This window comes from Apis florea, unplaced genomic scaffold (genome assembly GCF_048593485.1).
Source record: "Apis florea isolate Af1SG1 unplaced genomic scaffold, ASM4859348v1 contig_2492_pilon, whole genome shotgun sequence".
Classification (NCBI taxonomy): domain Eukaryota; kingdom Metazoa; phylum Arthropoda; class Insecta; order Hymenoptera; family Apidae; genus Apis; species Apis florea.
This window is the reverse complement of record NW_028256593.1, coordinates 2,232,740-2,245,926: the sequence shown is the minus strand read 5'-3', so window position 1 is coordinate 2,245,926 and position 13,187 is coordinate 2,232,740. Positions and strand designations below refer to the sequence as shown.

Here is a 13,187-nt window from a genome sequence, read left to right as displayed (position 1 = left end):
CATAACCTCAAACGTCACAGAACGAACGATCGATCGATCGATTATTCGCTTTACATGGAACAATTTAACCAAAGAAAGCTTCGAATTTTCTTTATTCTTTTTTTCATTTCTTTTCTCGTATTATGAGAGGAAAAAATATGTCTTCTAATGAATCAAAGGAAGAAAACTGGCTAATCTTAGCTAGACTTGATCCGAACTTTTCTAAAAGGACACAATCGATATTTCCATTATTGAACCGTTCGTTTGTAACGTTAAATGAACCGATGGCCCGTAATGCCATTTATCGATAAAGGTCGTTAATATTCTCGGAAAGTTGCGCTCCTTTACGAGAACTGAAGTTTGTTTGCATTTATAGAAAAAGATCGTTCGCGGTAATGATCGATATTATTAGCCTCGTTGATAAAGAAGTATTAGAGTTTTTCTTCGAATTCGAGTCTCTGAAAGTTTAACTCTTTACCATTTGATGATAACTTCTGGTATTATTTATTTTAGCGATGTTATAATACCTCGATACTAATAATCCTATCATATTTATTTATTTATCAAAAATTCGGATAATTATATATAAAATACAAATAAAAAGAATTGATAAATATATATTATATCGAATATATTCTAAAATCTTACTCGAGAGAGAAAAAAAATTCCAATGTTTCTTATTATTTTATTATAAAAAAATATTAAATAAATTTAATAATAAAAAGAGAGTAAAAAAAACATTTCAACTCACGTTCAAATGAAAAAGCACGTGATATCGAAAAATAAGAAGAAAATGTTAAAACGTTTTAACCAAAGAAGGTAAAATCGGTCTACGAAATATTCAAATTGCCTTCTCGTGTGGAGCATACGCCCTACATTGGAAAATACCGGTTTAAAACGAGCGATGGAACAAATTCGCAAAGGAAGAGCGGCGTGCACGTGGCGATTTTTCTCGAAATTCTTTCCAGGGCGTGGATGGGACAAGCGGGGTATTTATTGGCTTCCATCCCATCGCTTAACTCGGTTGGCATTTCGTCAAAAGTGTTTCGAGTATGTATTTCAAAAACGTTATTCGATTTCCTTTTATTCCATTATTCCTTTCTTTCTTTTTATATATATAAAAGAATTTATTTTACGTCTTTCGCTTATTCTTGCTCGTACAGTCATACGTATTATCCAATCCTGTTATCCAATTTAAGTTCTATGCGCCCTTTAACTTTTAAATAAAGTTAGAAGGCCCTGTGTACCTTGCAGAGATCTAATTTATTTTTTCTTAACGAGGACAGTCGAGAAGAAAATGATAAAAACTTTTATTTCTCTTGTTGTAACATCTCGAAATGTTGGACAGGACAATTAAAGAAGAAAGAATAAGTAATGTAACTTACGTCGATGAAGAAGCGAAGATTTTTCCGAAAGCGATTAGACCAATATTTTTCACCAACCAAATAATTTGACAAATCAATATCTGTCTAAACGGCGAGAAACTCTCCACAGTAAAAAGTCTATTTTAAGAATAAAAATTTCTAAACAAAAAAGAAAAAAAAAAACTCTCGTGAGAGTGACTCGTGAAAGTTTTACAACCCTGCAAATGGATTGTAGACACGATCGGAAAGAAGGAACGTGCGTTGACACCGAACTATTCTCGAGAATTTTACCCTCAATTCCTCCATTCGAAAGTAAAGCTTTCGCGAATTACTCTCCGGAGTTTCATTCTCATCCTAATACGAAAATCCAAAATTTCAATTCCCGTTCAATTCCAGAGTTTCATTCTCAATATCCCGAAAATACGAAAATTATTCGATTTCACGTTCCGTCAATTTTTTTTTCCCGGATCTTCACGCGCTTTATCTTATCTTATCTTATCTTAATTCGAGTTCGCCCATCCTGCGAAACAAACGTAACGTATTCTGAACGCGCGTTCATTTTTTCCCAAAAATTTTCCCCTCTTTGACGCGGAGCGACGCGGTTCCTGGCTTAAATTAAATTCCGGCATCGGGCTCGTAAAATGCCTCGCGTTAACGCAGCTGGGGAACAAAGCTGCAATTTCCACTGGTTTCGAGTCGGTGGAAACTTTTGCGGGGAATCGTAAGTTTAAAATTAAAAAAGCCAAAGCAACCGCGCTCGATCCCCCACTTTTTTCTTCTTCTTCAGCTTCTTTCTTTGTCCTCTTCAGCCTAGAAATCGCGTTTCGTTTCGGTTTTTATCGAATTTTCAACGGGGAATCGGAGAAGAATTTCGTCACGTAAAAATGCGCGGCTTGAGGTGAAATTAAATTTCGCGAAAGATGGCGCGGGTATTTCAAGTATCTAGAAAGTAGTTTCGATTTGTGTTCCATTAGATCTTTTCAAATGTTAAGCTTTTTCGAGTAACGCTGTGCTAGTTTAATGAGTGAAAGATTGGTAGAAGGATGTACCGAAATCGTAGAATTGGAAAGTGCGAAATAAAAATTATTTTATTTACGAAGCATTGGAAATTATGCTTAAATGTCTGTTGGATAGATACATTTATAATTTTATAACATTTTATTTTTTTAAAATTATTATACTTGTTATAATAATGTAGTAGATTATATTTAGTGAACGAATTTCCAGACACAATTTTCTCAAAAAAAAAAAAAAAAAAAAAAACGGAGCATCTAAACGAAAAGTTTACGTGAGAAGAATTTTTTTCTTCAAATTCACCATGATTCCGAGAAGTCTTACTTTCATTCCACCAAACACATTGTTTCACAACGGCGAATTTCGTTGCCTTCTTCGAAATATTCTCATTCTTCAAATATATATACCACTATTCTGAAAAAATTCTTTATATATTTTACGAAACAAGGACGAATCGAATCGTCCTCCAGACTCATTTTCACGATCCCTTTATTACAAACTTGCGTCCGCCTTCTCGCGATCATCGCGATAATTGTATCCAATTTCCCATCCGAAGGAACGAGATTAATGTTTATTTCGTTCAAAGCTCGCCTTACCGTTGAAATTATTCTTCGAATGCGCGAAACAAAAAAAAAAAAAAAAAAAAGAAGAAGAAAAACCGTGGATCGGATAAGACGGCTTAAACGTGATGGACGGATATCAGAGGATTAAGAGATTAAATTAAGTTCTTCCTGGAAAACTTGGAGGGATAAAAGAAGGAAGAGAATGCGAAGCAGACGAAGCATTCCCCTTTTGAATTTCCCGCTCCGAATCTCCACGCCGGAAGCATGTATCGGGAAGATTATTAGGAACCAATTAGAAATAATTTTCCCTCGTGTCACCGCGGATACGTGTATGTGTGTATATGTGGGGAAACGGAGCAAAGTAGTTGGAGGAGGAAGTTTCGAAACTATCGATAATGGTTGTTCGACGAATGGAAGATCCGTGTCGCGTCGAGACGCCTACTTCCGGGATATTTCTTCGCTCGTTCGTTCGTTCGTTCGTCGTCTGCCCGTGTAAACGCCACGAGAGGCGCTGTGTATCGCGTTTTTCGAACGATACGCGAGATTTCGCCGTGTTTGGTAACGAAATGAAATGAGTGAATTTGTTGCGATGAAATAGTGATTCTTTTGTGTTGGACATTTCGAGGAAGACTTTGGTGCAATAATAATTTGGTGCAGTTTCTTTTTTGGATTAAAATATCCTGGAAGAGGTAAGAACAGTGTGATAGAAAATACTACAGCGATATTTTTATGAGAATAGGTTATGATTGATTAATTGATATTAATATAAGATATTTAAAATTGAAGGGATAATAATTAGACGAATGAAAATAATTCCAAATACGATTATTAGTTTTTTTACCACTCGAGATATTTTGATGGAGTCAATTTTTTGTAAATTGGTCAGATGGTCGACGATTGACAGAGATAAATAAAGAGATTCAGTGAATGGTATCGTGACCATCAAATCGATCAAATTCCAAGGGAAAAAAAAGACGTGCATCAACCTACATAAAGTTTTTAACTTAACGGATTAATTAATCGTAAATCGGCCCTTTCGACAAGGAGCAGGCTCTCTTGATTCGCATCGAGTTGTTCGGTTGCTCGTACGTGCTTCAACCTTGGTGCCTTGATATCCTTAACAACGCACATCTTCGATACCAACGTTCAATTACAAACGAGTGTTACCACCTTGTTAGCCGATGCAAACTCATTAATTTTAGTAGGGCAGATCTTTAGCCATGGCCTCTTTGAGAAATCTTGAAGCTCATTAAATGCTCGGGCATGTACGCTCGGGATCTCTCTTTCTCTCGTCTTGTCCCCTTTCCAACTTTTAAAGTAATTATTTTACGCCGATCGAGTTTGGCGTGGCTACTCGATGAAACTTTACCAACGTTCCCTCTTTCTCTTCTTTTTCCTTTTTTTTTTTTTTGGAAGAGTAAGGAGAGATAAATAATTAAAATTAATCGATCTGTCCGATAAAAAGATACCAGATTATTGGGAAACTTTTTCATTTGTTGAAGAAAAATTCTCCCTTCCTGTCACGTTGACAGATTCGATGTGAATAATGTGAGTAATGTGAATCTAGACGTTATAATATTGATAATATGAAAATTAGGTAAATAGGTTTGGATCTCTTTTCAATCTGAACAAGATTAAAAGTAGATTTTTAATCGTCTTTGTTGTTACTATTAATTGAATTGAAAATCTATGTATTTCAATTAAGGAAAATCGTGGATGTACAGATTGTTATGCAGATTTTCTATCTCTTGACGAATGATAAACTTTTCCGAAAAATTGAAAAAATTTTGTCCAACCTTTTCTTTTGTATTCGTATGTGTATTCAATACAATAATGTTGCTATGTATAATATATATAATTATTTTGGATTTTGTTGCATTTTTAGTTTTAACTATTTTTTCAATTATCAAAAATCAATCCATCTTGATTGATTTAAAAAAAAAATTAAACGTTTAAGATTAATACGGTTATCACTCGATAAGATCGTGTTCTCTTTTCAACGGGAAATTCGTTTGAGGAGGCTTGCCCTTTGAACGTTTCAAAAGGTGACAACGCCACTTTCGTAACGCGAGTTAATTAATGCCCATAAAGGAAGTCCCAAGGAAGATGGGGAAAACACCGAGTCAGAGGATTCTCAAAGAAGACAAAAGTTTCTTTAAAAAATGTTAATTGAGTTCAGTCTGGTAACGCCGCTCAAACTTTGAATACGACTTCGCAGAAATTTCTTTAAAAATTTTACAAATGTTCATCCCGTAAAAAAGATGTCTAAGAATCTTAGACTTCTTATCTCTCGTTCTTCGATGTTTTTTTAAAAAACATGCAAAATAAAAAGAAAAAAATATGTATATATATTTTTTTCATCGAAATGGCGTGCTCGACGCATCCTTAAACGATCGTGTTTCGTCTCGTGTCGCGTCGCGTTGCAATAACTCTTTTTTTCTTTGATCCCTCATTCGTTTCCATTTGTTGCAAGTCGGCGGCACGCGCTAACTCGATATTGCGTTTTAGTCATGCGGGAACATGCCGTATCATGGCCGACGAATACATGTCGCCCAGAATTTTCGTTTATTGCACCCATTGGTCCGATATTAGAACGATACGCGATATTTCTCGCTTAGTTGGATCAGTCGCGTCACGAATTTCCTCGTTATTTCTTTTCGTTTCTCTTGTTGGGGATGAAAATGAGAAATAACAAACGCGAGTATAATATATAAGAAATAGAGTTTTTATAATTGGGTCACTTTTTCCAGTTTACTTAAGCGATTGGCGACAACATTGAGGAAAATAAAAATTAGATAAAATTGGACGTATGTAATATTCGAATGTGTGGACACGATCGGTACCGAATAAAGCCGAATAGTATCGTAAACGCTCGGCAATAATCGTCGTGACTCGGCACTACTCGGATTAACAATAACCATACACTATATCCAGACACTAAAATTCTTCAGTTTCAAATATAATCATGTAGGATGTCGTTTTTATTTTTAAATATTTTTAAAAAAGTACAAATAATATAGATAATATAGGAAATCACTTTTAGAAATTGTTTCAAATAATTCTAGATTTATTAATAAGCAAAGTGAAAATACGTTTGTTAAGCGAGGATTCGTAATTTATTATAAACGTCGAGGAAAATTTCTCGTCGTTCGAGCCCGTATTAGAACACTGATTACATCTTCCATGGAAAAACTTGATTACGCGCATACATCCTTAGATTACCATCGTCCCCTTTTCTATGAATTATCTCCAATTCGAAATAGTCTCTTTTTTACCTATGATTGCGATCAAACGCAAAAAAAGGAAAAAGAAATAATAAAAAAAGACATATCTTTTCCAGAGGTTTACAGGTGAAGGTGAATCGATGGATGTCGACATACATCAGGAAATTACGCGGAGTGACGCATGCGGGTATAATTAGCACGCCAGAGAGATTGTCGAGTAATTCATCGTGACCGCGTATTTGATCGCATCGTTTCCGAAAAATTTTGCTCGATTCCGAGGCGAAATAATTATTCATCGTCGAACGATATGCGCAAAAATTTTACGAAACGTACATCTCGTTAGAAAGAATATCAAAATGTAACGAGGAAATCGACGGAAATATTAATAACGCGCTTTTTCTCTTACCCGTGTCCGGCAAATTAGATTTTCTAATTTGTCGATCGATCTCTAGCTGGATAGATATACGCATAATACCATATGCACGCGATAGCCACTTTAAATATTCCGTAGCTATCAGCAAGCGTTATGATGCCTAGCCAGCGAATAGTTTGAGAATCGATCATCGAATCCATCCGGGAGAGCACACACGAGAGCACACATGCCGGCAAATTTTAACATACCAACGAGCGTATGTATCTTTTTTTTGTCGATTTTTTTTTTTTTCATCTTCATCGATATATTGCGAATTTTGGCGCAAAAAAATAAAAATAGACGATATTGAAGACTTTTCCACATCATGAGAATCGTAAAATTTATAAAAAGGATAAGCGAAGGTTCGTTTTTATGAAGCTGATAAGCACATTCAAATAATAAGCCTGTTTTCGTCCAATTAATTTCGTTCAGATATTCAATATCTTACTTCATATCTTATTTCATACAATATTATACAATATCTAACGCTCGATGAATTAATTCTTCTATCACGTAAATACAATGTATCGCGTGAAATTTCTAATTAGATTACACAGATAGTACAGATATAATAGAAGCCCGACTAGGCTTTCGAGCAATCAGCCACAATATATAAAATTTCCATATAAATGGAATTCGTATCCACTCTATCTCGATGGAGCAAAAATTTATTTTCCGCATTTCTCGTATTTTCCTTCTACAAAAAAAAAAAAAAAAAAGGAATCCCTCAAACTTCCTCCCGGTTCACAATTAATATCATCTTCCACACGTTCGTCTAATCAAAAATTACCTCGACTTGCAATCCCCGAATCTTTCTTCTCGACTCCCGTTAAACGAACCAACCCACTCTCCCCTCCCTTCCCCTTTCACCTCGAGCTGAGCGATGTGTAACGAGAGTTTCTTTCGATTCTCCCTCGAACAGGTGAACGAATAGAAAGAAGGTGGATTATTAGGCTCGATATCGATTCAAAGTATCAGCTGTCGGTTGATTCGAGGGAAAGCGACGAAGAAACGGGAACAGGCGATCGCTAGCTCGAATCGATTTGTTCGGGTGGGGGGAGGGGGGAGTAACGTTATTTGCGCGATTAGAGTCGTCGAGGGTTGGATGTCGGACAGAGGGAGGGGAGGGTGAATTCTGAAATCCTCGCTCGCGGAGGAGGGTAAATGTGCTTATTCTGCTTGAAAGGGGCGACGCGTGGAAATAAATCTAACGGGGTCGAAGTGACGATAATATCTAGCTTCCCCGAAGGCATCGCTCCATTAACCGATATCGTAACAATTCCCCCTCCCCTTTCGACGAACGGCTCGAGTTCTTCGGATAGAGTTATTCCTTCCGAAATACGGCGAAGCGGATTCGACGAGCGTGGACGATTAAAAGAAGAGGTGGTGGTCGGTTGGAGGAGGAGGAGATAATAACAAGTTGGCGAGAGGGAGATAGGTGGTTATTGGGCTCGACGAGGATCACCGAACTTCCCAAGGAGCGAGAGTTTGATATATGTTTGCTCGCGTAGTAAGATCTCGAATAATTAATTAAAAAAAAGGGAAACTTCTAACGCGATAATATATTTTTCCTTTCTTTTTGTTTTTGATCTTGTTCCAGAGTTTCTGGCAGAGTTGAAAAAGTAACCGAGGTTAACTAGTTTCGGCGGTTTAACAATTATTCGCGATTATCGTTTATCGTTTTGAACGATAAATTATCGAAGCAACTTCAATTGTTAAATTTTCTTTATTCGTTGTAGCTTAGAAACGTAGCGTGAAATTTTATTTGCACGTTCCTTCGAACGTGACGCATATCGTGGCGATTGATCCTCCTCCAAAGGATCGTTTACACTATCAAGTTTATATATTTAGAATTGATAGTTCAGAAAACATCGTGTGTTTTAAATAACAAGGCATAATTTTCGAATATTCGAAATATTTCTTAAGCTTTCTACCAAGGTTTAAATATTTTCTTTTTAAAATATTTCCTAAATTTTCCTGCAAATATCCTGCGTGTTTTACCGCGTTTAGAATTTATCTTCCAAAATTTATTCGACGCTCTTTAAACGATACGCGACACATTTTCTACCGCAACGACAATTAAACGCGTTTTAATGGGAAAATCCTTCGCCCAGAAATAATAATAATAATAATAATCGGATGTTAATTATCATACTCCTTATCTGAGCCACCCATGAAAATTAACCACAACCGGCAAAGACGCATCGCCATGTATCAAACGCGCGTTATGAATTCACGATTTCGCGCGTGTAATTTCCAACGGAAATTGGTAGCCGCCAGGCGTAACGGTTTTTCTCTCGTCGACGATTCGAGAAACGAGGAGCGCGGAGCGCAACCTGTCGCCATTCGAGGGGAATTAACACGCGTGTTTTCTGTGCGCGTTGTGTATAATTTGTAATTTTCAGAATTGCACGCCCACGCCGCCACGCTCGATAAACCGAGGCGTGATTCTCGTCGGTTGCGCCTCGAAATCTGATGATGGCTGGATTGCGGATTTTTATGCAGGTAAACGAGTTGTTTGAAATACATATGTATGATATATATCGCGAAATATTTTACGTGTAAATTTGTAAATAATGATCAATAATCGTGAATGCAAATTTTTATAAAATATTATTATTACAATGTCGTGTATTTTGCGAGATATCAGTAAATTTTATTATATAGTTTTATTAATGGTGGTAAAATGTATTAATAATGGAACTAGATCTAGGTTACTGTTATTTAAGAAAAAAAGTCACTGTTGTTCATAGGTCAAACGTTAATTGATACGTGCAACTTTTGCAAATCGGGAAGAAATAAATTTTAAAATAATCGAAAATAAGACCAATGATGATTCATCGTTTTGCATTACATGTTACAGAAAATTCTAAAGAAGATTGAAACGCAATACACGTCACACTGGGTAGCAGAAAGCAACTAGTGCATCACGTATACGTGGCGCGTGGCTAACGAAAGGATTGAAGAAACGACAAAAATGGTTGTCAAATGACAAAAGAGGCACTGCTTTTGAATTAAACAAGATGTAGCAGTGTAATTACGTTAAGATAAATAAAGGATGCATCTTCAATTGAAAATAACAATCTTGGAAGAGAAGCTTGGATTTTTCTGGAAAATTCTTATGATTGAAGAAATGGAGTTTCTTCAATTTTATTTTATTCATAGATACAACATGTTCCTGAGATATCTTTGGAGAGTCGATTTTCAGGACAAAAGTTGGTATACAAAAAAATGTCGATTGAGAATTATTTATTAAGTTACATGTAGTTTAAGTTTGTAAATATTCATATCATATCTTTCCTTTTTATTTTATTATCCTTCCAATCCTCCAAAGATGTTTCACAAATATATTAATAATACACTATGTTTCAGACATTTTGCATCTTTTTGCATTCCATTCCAGACAGAGTTGGGCATTGACTCGTTGAAAAAGTAACTAAAAATTTCAAATAAAGTTGTTTTAAGTAATTACTTGATCTTTGGCACTACAATTATTTTCGATTATTATTATGTTTTGAAGGATAAATTATTAAAGTAACTTTATTCGTAACTTCAACTATTAAATTTTCCTCATTATATTGTCCATAGACTTTTGTACGAGGTGTCCCAAAAATATTGGAAATCATCCGCAAAATTGAAGATTCTTCAGATAATTTCAAACAACATTCTCCTTTGCAAAAACTTTCAAGTTACTAACTACTAAAAAACACTAGTCAATCACGGAATCCAATGATGATTAAACTTACTTCCATAATTTTAATTGTTCAAAATGTAATAATAATGTAATAATAATAACAAATAATTGTAATGCCGAAGATTATATGAAAAGTGAATCGAATATAATAGCTACTTGAATAAATTATTACTCAAGCATTTTTTAACTACTTTACTTTTTCAACGAATGCCCAACTTTGGTGTAGATATTAATCGACAGTAGCATAATAGTTGATAGTAGCATAGAATAATAAACAACTAATTATCACATTGATTATCAGACAGATAATTACCAATAAACAACAAGTGTACACGATATCTGAGCTTTAACGTAAAATTCGTGCGTCTCTCCCTGTTTTCGTACGATCTAATGAACTCGACGAGTTTAACCGTGCAACCGTTCGTCACGACTGTTATCTCGATTCAACGTTCAACTACTCAATTTGCGCCAAAGAGCAGGAATGCGTTTCGAGGCCCCCGCGTATCGTCGATACGAAGGCAGCAAAATTCGGTGAATGCATTTATCCAATCAAACGATTCGTGTCATATGTATGGAGGATATTATAGGGGGAACTTATCTTGAGAAATTTTTATTTCAATCGGATGAAAATTTGTGAAAAAGAAAAAAATGGAGATACTCTTTGTAACAAGATGAGCATTAACTATAATAATATTTATTTTATTACAATGAATTATAATATTAATTTTCTCAAAAGCATGTTCTCCCATATAATTCAAAATTTTATATATATATATATATTATTTTGATTTCAATCGAATGAAAATTTATAAAAATGGAAATATTCTTTGTGATGACGATGAGCATTAACATTAGTATCCATTTTACATAATGAATCACTTGATAATATTAATTTTCCCAAAAATTTTCGCGTTCTCTCATATAATTCAAAATTTCGCTCTATCTAAATTATACCATATAACGAATATACATTTTAAGAGGAAAAAATAGACGCCTCGAGGATTGATCTCGCCCCCCCCTCCCCCCTTTTGTGTGGCTTTTCCATATAAACGTACGTACATTTCGCCATAAATTGAACATTGTCGATTTCAATAGTAGTACGAATTAATCGAATTTGCGTAAACGAGGACTCGTTCGATTGGCTGGGGGAGGGGGAGGGGGAGGGGAGAAATGGAGGATGGGTTGGAGAAAGGTGGAAACGGGGTGTGTGCTCTCGACAGAAGAGAAGACACCCTTCGTCCCCTTTTTCCGGGCCAAAAATCGGCCAAAAGTTCATGTATTAAAAGTACCTACAAGGCCAATAAATTAGAACTGGCGCTCTGCCATTTCAATCTCGCGGATCTTGCTCGAGACAAGAACGCTGAAAACCCTTCTATGGACCATCATTTTGTCAGTGGCCCGACTTGATTAATTGCTCCGCATCAATCGATTGATTTTCCAGGATATTTATGTCAGATTTTTTTCTCTCTCTTCTTCTTTTTTTTTTTCCAGATTCGATGGAAAACGACACGTCTCGACGACGACGACAGCGACGATTTATCAGCTGAATGAAATAGAAATGGAAAATGATCCGTTGGCCAATTTTCAATCGTCGAGTTTAATGCAATCTGATAAAGATGTGGATGGATAATTCTTCTTGCACGAGGATTCCACGATAGGGCAATGATGAATATTTTGTTGATATTTTTGTAGAACAGAGATTAAAGATATATGGAAATATGTTTCAATGCTCTTCCACAGGAGGAAGATTGTCAAAAACGATTCCTTCCATTTTTTCTCGCATCGAATAAGACTTTCGTCCATGAAAATTATATTTAGTTATCGAAAAGCGTACGTTAGTTAGAAATTGTTAATTTGTATTCTAAAAAGAGAAGAAAAGAAAATCGGAAGAATTTTCTACAATTTTTATAACGATATAACGTCTCATACATCGGAACAGTAAGGGATCCGTGAAATTTTTCCATTGAAAAACACGTGATCGATGAACGGTCCAAACGCGTATCTATCAATCCGTGAATTGTCATGAGAAGCGACACACGGGACAGGGAAGAACTTAAACGTTGGAAAATCAATATCCTTTGTAGGGAGAGAGCATGGTCGGTCGTGAGGTTAATGCTTGCCCTGTATCCGAAGCAGTTTTTTTTTTTTTTTTTTTTTCCCGTTTCTCCTCCGTTGCCTGTTGTACCAAGTAGGGAGAAGGATGCAAAGAGTATGTAATAGACGAGGCTGGACACGATATAAAGAATGAATTCTACCATTAGAATTCTCTAATCGGTGTTAAAATTGTGTTTAAATAAATAAAATTTCGTTGAATCACTTTAATCACAATCGTTTATACGTAAAATATTTGGATACTTGTTATTCAAATTCTCTTTCTATCGAAAAGGAGAAAAAAAAATTTTTTTTTTTTGTCTCTTCTCCATAACCTATTATTAAATACTGAGAATATAGAGATGCAAAATAAGAGAGAGATCGAGCCGAGTATTTAACCGAATGAAGCAATTGGATTAGGTTAAGTTCGTTGTATTTAAAAGAAAATTCTTTTTTCGTTTCTTCTTCGTAACTTTTTTTTTATTAATTGAACGGAGAGATGCAAACGAAATGGACAGAGATAGAGCACGATAAAGGAAACTGGAGAGAGAGAGAGAGAGAGAAATACATCTGCTCGAACCTCGAAGTATTTAACCGAGTGAAGCAGTTGGATTAGGTTAGGTTTGTTGTATTTAAAGAAAATTCTGTTCTCTCCCTCTCCCTCTCTCTCTCTCTCTCTCCGTAGCTTTTTATCGGCCAAATAGCGAGAACAAAGAGATACCAAGAATAAAAGACACGGAACGCGATATCTACTCGAAATCCACTTAACCTAGTCAAGCAAGGAAAATTTGTCGATTCTCTTTTTCCTTCTCCACCATTGCCTTTTATTAGCCGAGAAGAGAGCGA

At 35.6% G+C, this 13,187-nt stretch overlaps 1 protein-coding gene and 1 long non-coding RNA gene across 38 annotated transcripts in view; one reads left to right on the top strand and one right to left on the bottom strand.

Annotated features, from left to right (window-relative positions):
• mmd (disintegrin and metalloproteinase domain-containing protein mind-meld) overlaps positions 1-13,187 on the bottom strand; it is a 78,910-nt gene that overhangs the window by 56,107 nt on the left and 9,616 nt on the right. The gene's annotated exons all lie outside the window — the stretch shown is intronic.
• Positions 3,256-11,977, top strand: LOC147657922 (uncharacterized). The gene is made up of 4 exons (XR_015291570.1): positions 3,256-3,609; positions 8,962-9,061; positions 9,420-9,771; positions 11,742-11,977. It is a non-coding gene; the product is annotated as an uncharacterized LOC147657922 (long non-coding RNA).